We start from the raw sequence: 7,376 nt of genomic DNA, 5'->3' as shown, positions 1-7,376 counted from the left end.
TGGATGCTTCCAGTTGTGATAGTCATATTGTCAACCATGCTGTGACTGCCAGTAAATTAGATCCATGAGTGGTTAGGCGTCTTCAGGATTAATTCAATGCACAAAGAATTTCCAGTCTGGTGATATTGTTGAAGTTGTCTTCAGGAAGAGAAGGTTTTATTGTTTTCTGATCGTGTGGCCGTCAATGATACAATGCTGTTTTTCTGTCCAATCCCAAAGGAATAAGATATGTGGTTCTCTCCAACGTGACATAATCGACCATTTGATAAGTGTGACACCTAGTCTGACTCAATGAAATTGTAAAACGCTATCAATATTATCAGTTTGAAGTCCTTTACCTGAACAACATTTTCCAGAGCCTGTTTTATATTTATCATCAAGTACAATGATCATGTTTAGAAAATGGCATAGCACTCAGGATATTTAACGTCTTGGACTACATATTGTGGAATGAGTTCAAATATCAGCCTTATTCCTGCTATTGCTTTCTCCACTCTTAATTCTTCTTTTTACAACATTCCAGTCACAACCTATTTACAGTGGACAATTGCATAATAAAAGGTTAATATAAACTTTTTTATTAAACATAAGGGGGGCTGTCTAAATTTCTAAACCTGTGCATTCAAATCACAGGTGTTTATTACACATAAAGTAACTACTGAGATTACCACTGGAGCTTAACAGCAGGAGCTCTTCCTAATCAGAGAATGAATGCAGCGTTTTGAGGAGAATAAAGTGTTGCATGGAAACACAGTTCAGTGTTATTTACTGCAGGTTCATTTTAATTTGGTTTTTGATTATTTTTATTTTCAGTTGGAAAAGCAGATGTCTGTTCAGGCTGAAACAATAATTCAGGATCCTGTCAAGTAAAACTAAGGTGATTCTCATTAGTGTTTAAGGTGCAAATTGGCTGCAGTCTCATAACTTGTATGATAACAAAGTTCTCATGTGGCCATACTGCTGAGGAAGCTTGTTATTGTCTAGTTTTCTCCTCTCGCACTAATCATCCATTAATTCACATTGACTGCACTCTGGTTTATTAATGAAAGGATTGCTGTGTTCTCCAGACAATGTCTACTCTGTCAGGCCTTAACTCTGAGGTATGCGTCTGCACTGGATACACAACAACCAAATCCGGTGATGAAGTGAAAAGGTCCTCCTTAAGATTCAGACAAATCGGACATTTCCAAAAAATGAGACACAATTTCACTGAAGACATGAAAAAAATAAAAAGCACATTCTTGCTATTTTTGAAGTTGTGTGGCCTGTATCATATAGATTGTGTATTAAGGTCTAATAGTAAAAAAATAAATAATCATTATTATTAATAGGACAAAAAAACCCTGCATTAATTCATAAACATACTAAGTGGGCTACTCGTGTGTCATACCCGTGTATTAAAATTCACTTCAGTTGGAACATACCAGTTCAATTAACAGCCACACATTAGGTGCCTGTATGTGTGTATTTAAAGGCCCAGATGCACAGCTGTCATGAGTTGAAGCCATTTGAGTTGTTTTTGGGATACTCTAAAAGCCATAATTACCGGTCTTTAAGAGCAGATCGGATGCAAATTACAGCTGTGCTCTGAGCAAACTAAAATAGCCTGATTCAATTATTTACAAATGAAGAATGCCAATGGTGTGTTATTGCACACACACACACACACACACACACACACTAGGCTGGTAAAAAGGACACGCGTGACAGGACTGACTAAGGCCTTACCAGCAGTATCCCCTCCTTCAGCCTCATCATGTGTGTTCAATTACTGTGGGAAGAATGCACCAGAACAATGTCAACAGATACACAAACCGATATCGCAAGCATAGTAAAATCTGACATTTAAATACATGAGCCAGACTGGGACAAAAATCCTTTTTTCAAGGTTATTTGAATTTTCAAATTCATTATCAGTGTTTAGGAGGCCTTTTCTCTTCCCTAGGGTGAGAAATCCCCATATAGCAACAATATTTCAGAATACGTCCGGGAGGCTCACTCCTCCACTCCTTAACTTCCTACTTTCTTACTGCAAAATTTAAGAAATATTATTTTTAAACAAACAATTATAAATGTTGCATCACACACTCCCAGGCAATGCACAATTCAAGTACAAGAAATTATAAAATTATAAAACACCTGCATTTAAACCTAAAATGTAATCCTCTCTGAAAGATTTCCTGCTTTGTACATTCAACCAGCCACCAATTGTCTGCAAAAAAAAGGATAGGGAATAACAGTTAAGTAGTAAAGCACAGTATTACACTTGTAGACCTTAACTAAACCCGCTAATCTCGAAATGCATTCTCACCCACTTAAGCATGACCTTTGCCCTTCAACTGTGACCAGTCAACACTTTGTATACCACTCAGCTTCAATTCTCAAACTAATCCCTGATAAAAATAGACTTGACTTTAACGTTTTAAATACTGTATACATACAAGAATCACGAAACACACTCAGTACCATTAATTAGAGCTTATAATAAGTCTCGATGGGGGCCCTCATTGGGCCTGATTGTTATCTTTCAGCCACACTGAGAGAAAATAACAATTCATTTCCAGTGTTTGCTCAGTTTGACACGTGGCACGGTGAAAGGCTGCCAGGTTTGGGTTAATCCGCAGCACCAACGGCCCAAAGGGAACCTTGCCATAATGAAGAATGGCATGCTGGGTACCTCGATTTTGCGCTGCCAGAGGGATCTGTCTCGTTCATGATATCAGCCCGCTTCACCCCTCCTCTCTGTGACTTAATTTTATTAACAAGCTCAGGTCCCAGGAGGGGCCCCATCTGTGTGCCACCTGTACCAAATCACCACCGATAGCAACATTTAATGCAGGACACCATTCACATTTGTTCCAATGTTTCCCCCGCGCATTTCACCTAAATGTCTATTCCCATATGTCTATCCCCCCCATCCTCCCCCCACCCCCCTCTCTCTCTGTCCGTCTGTTTTGCAGAGATGATGGATGGACCGATTAGTCCTTCAGCTGTAAATGAGGCAGAGAAGGTCTGTGATGTTGACTTCACAGTGACACATTTTTCCAAGACTATCCAAGACCTACAAATTACACTGTGAGCTATTTAAAGGCAAATGGACCTTTTTGTCAAATAACATTTGCAGTTGTAGCTGTAATAGATTACAAGTATCTGTCAGCATCTCCAGCAGGTGTAATGGTTATTTTGTGAAAGTTTATTAAATATTTTAGGATGATCACATCCTCAGTGGCTTTAAAAAAAGGTGTTAAAGTTTAAAACTTCAAGACTTTTATTATGTTAAACCCCATTTGTTGCATTTTGCACCTCTAATTGTCTCAGCAATAGTCATTAAAGATATTTGCCTTCTGCCCTATATAGTAGTTTTCAGAGTATAGGGGTCACCTTTAAACAGATTGTGGTTGGGTATTTGTCACAATTTAGTCTATATCCTCGATGTTCCACTTCCGGGATTGTTCCGGTGCCACAGGAAATTCAGCAAGATGCATGTATTTTCGCCGATGTCCATTTCCTTCCGCTTACTTTGTGTTGGATTTTTAAACTCCAGTGGATTTATGAGGACTATGGTTAACTGCTCCTCAGATCTCTGCATGGTAAATTGAGACAGCTAGTTAGACTATCTGTCCAATCTGAGTTTTCCCTCGCATGACGAAAACAACTTTTGAACGTACACGTTCCACCAAAACAAGTTCCTTCCCAAGGCTATTTTGCAGCGGCTCCGTGCGGAGCTTAGCGCCGCCCATGACGATTGTGATTGGTTTAAAGAAATGCAAATAAACCAGAGCATGTTTTTCTCCTATCCCGGAATGCTGTGTGGACTAGCCAGACCCTCCTCCGCAGCGTGTGGAGGAAGGTCTGGCAATGCGAGAATAGTCACAATTCAACTATTTGAAGAACAAGATAAAGAGACCACCCAGGATGTTTATTTTTAACTAACTCAGAAGAGAAAAGAGAGAACCAAATTAAACCAATGTGAACAATAGGGTAGTGAACAACAACCAAATGTAACCAAACCCAAACAAATAGTGGAGGCCAATGTAGAGAGAAAAGCCCCTTTCAGACATGGAATTTGAAACACTGGGCTTTATCTAAATACAAATTAAAAATTAACTAAATGGTCATTTAGGCTGAATATCAGGCAACCTCATGTGTAAACTATGGGTATTGTTAATGTTTTATTATGAGGATCCCCCCACAAAATTGCCATGACTCCACTGTAGCCATGTCTATAGTCTAAACACAACAAATACGTTAACAGCTCTATGAAATGCTTTTTACACATATCAAGAAAGTTGTCATTGGCAGGGACACAAACTGATATCGTCCTTTACTGACTTGCATCACTGTGACCTGCTAATTCCCCTGACATGTGCTACTCATCCTCTTCCACAAAGTAGATACTCTTCAGACACAATGGACAATTTAATCAGGTGGATTTTTTGGGCATACTGTGCAGGAACTGGCATTGTTTCCTTTAATAATCATATTCACATGGCTTACACAGAGCAGCATGTGTAGGCCTATTCACTGGAGAAATCAGCACAGTTATTGCATGTCCAGAAATCATCCAAGTAGACCGATGTACAAACTTGAGACTTGTGAAACAGTGACTCATTGAATCTGTAATACACCCAAAATGTGTTCACTCTTCTCTGATTTGCAGCGCTGCTAGTGAGATCAGTGTTGCTAGGTGGAGAGACAGAAGAATAATGGCCCTCATTTCACCTTTTCTTTGCTATGCATGCGTTCAACACTGGAGGAGGCTATGTTTTTCTTTCGGAGTCTCAGTGAAAGATATAAAAGAGCCAAAGATACCATTAGGCTTTAGGTCTAAGAATGGTGCTTTAAAGTATGACTCAGAGCAGAGTCTTCTGATGTTAGCCTTTTTCCTCATTAGATACAACATTTAAAATAATATAAAGTTAATATAAAGAGGTGTTGAGTGTCTTTTGCAAACATGGACTCAAAGTTACTGCTCTTGAACTCTGCTAAATCATATGTGTGCAAAAGCACAATTCCCATATATAATGGCTAAAAGAGGAAATGTCAGAGTTGAATCAGATTGCTTAATTAATAATAATAAATACATAAAGGAGGATATAAAATTTAAAATCACTAGATGGATTCTGTCACAATGTGATGGAAAGACAGCAAAGTTAATATTCTGTAACTGAAGTAGGCTACAAAATGAAAGGACTAACAGTTAGTGGAATTATTTACTTGGACTTATGTGAGCTTCGTTCACCACCGGCTATAAATAACATAAAAGCAACTAAGACATTTGTGAGGTTCATTGAATTTGGCCTGGTTGCTATGGGTTACAGTTATTGTTTTGTGTTAGTGTGGATGTGCATGTGAAGGCTTCATCTCAGCAGAAGATTAACATTGCCATCTGTTGATGTAACGGAGCAATAACAGGTGTAAACTAAAGCCACTGAGACTCAGACACACATGGTAACACTATACTTTGCTGAATTGTTATTCAGTGTGTTTCTCAAAAATGTTAATTACACATCCATGTGATTGTCTTGGACATGCTTTAAATTGGACCAACGTCCATTTTTAATTCTCTGCTTATCATTTTGCCATCATTTTTGTATTTTGCAACCAATAAAAACACAAATTGGATACAGGGACTAGCCAGGTCTGAAAGAGTAAACTGCTCACAAGGGTTTCTCCAATTAATCCTCCAGTTAATCCTCCTCCAGTGTTAACAAGGCACAGCAGGACATCAGTACAGGATGATCAGCCAAGCCAAGACACTGTCAATCACAGCTCCCATCCTCAAAGTGCTGAACTGTGGACAGGGTGTTTGGCAGCTAATGAAGCCCTTGTGGCTGCTAGCATATGTGTGTGTGTGTGTGTGTGTGTGTGTGTGTGTGTGTGTGTGTGTGTGTGTGTGTGTGTGTGTGTGTGTGTGTGTGGACAGGAGAATTCACAGAAAAAGAAGAAAGACTAATGACTGGATAGAAAAATGTCCAGAGGAAGAAACTGTCCAGTAGGCAATTCTGCTTCTAGTGTTCTGTAGAAAATGCTGACACAGTGTGGTGCATTCACATAATGTATACCTAAGCAAGCAACAATACCTGATGTCCTTAAAAGAGGAAAAAGAGCAACAACATGTAAAATACTTCAGTCCGTCCAAGTCAGATTAGTCAATTTAACAGTTAGGTAGTGCCAAACAGACACTGTCTACTTTAAAGTAAGACCTAAACTCTTGCAAGGATAAATATCACATTCTTCCTCTTACAAATGAAAAGTTGAATTCATGACCAATAAAATGTACAGTTTCCTAATTTAAAGGTGCCGTAGGTAGGATTGCGAAGATCCAGGATTTAGCCAAAAAATATGAACATCGACAACTTCTCAGTCCCTCCCCCCTTACCGCTTAAGCCCAAAACTGTCTCCTAAGCACCTCCCCCCACAAGGGAGAATGAATGTGTGTGCATGAGCAGTGATTGACACGCAGTTAGACACACCCCCTGGCCCTGATTGGTGCATCTGAACAGGGAGCTGTGGATTTTTGCAAATCGCACCACAGGCTGTAGGTGGTGTCAGAGGAGCTGGATTTTTTTTAAATGACCTGCTTCATGTAGTTCTACTCGAACATAGGGTCAGTTTCAGCAAATATGACAGAAAGTTAGTTTTATAAGGCTTACCTACTGCACCTTTAATACAGTGGTATGACCACTTCTTATGCTTAGCTTAGCTTAATTACTGTATACCTCCACTTGTGCTGCTGTTACAATACAAATGCTAAACAGTAAGCCTAGTAGTTTAGCATTATCCTATAACTGTCACGTGTAGCCGCAGTAGCCCCTGTTGACCAAAAGTTGCATCGTCTCACTTTAAGAATACGGTGTATGAATACGGTATGAGAGTAAAAGAAACCAGTTCAGTGGGATTGTGATGGTGATTTATATCACGGTCGCCAACCTGATTTCTTAGCGCTCAATCAGAAAAGAATGATGTTTTACAATGTTGTGGGGACTTTCTGGGAGAGTTTCCATTAATTTCATTCCCTGCAGTGGTCAAAGAACAGACAGTAGAGCCCCAAAGGACCAAAGGGAACAGTGAATGATTTATTACTGGAGAGCAGGAAGGAAGACAACTGCTGACCTCTTAGTGACAAACATATTGCAGCTGCAGGTGCAGTTTTATCAGGTGTGGGTGCTCTATGCAACAGCATAGTTGCAGTGATCTAGAGCTGGTTTCTCTCTTTTTTCCCTTTAAATAAGAATTACAGAAATATCAATACGATTGAGTAAAAACACTTAGCTTTAACTCAGCTTGAGGTGTGCAGAAAAGTAGAAATATTTAAAAAGATTTACTTTTTCATCAGTACTGTTACAATTGTATGATGAGCCACAGACAGTGAG

Source organism: Sander lucioperca, chromosome 6 (assembly GCF_008315115.2).
Source record: "Sander lucioperca isolate FBNREF2018 chromosome 6, SLUC_FBN_1.2, whole genome shotgun sequence".
Taxonomy (NCBI): domain Eukaryota; kingdom Metazoa; phylum Chordata; class Actinopteri; order Perciformes; family Percidae; genus Sander; species Sander lucioperca.
This window is presented reverse-complemented; position numbering follows the sequence as displayed.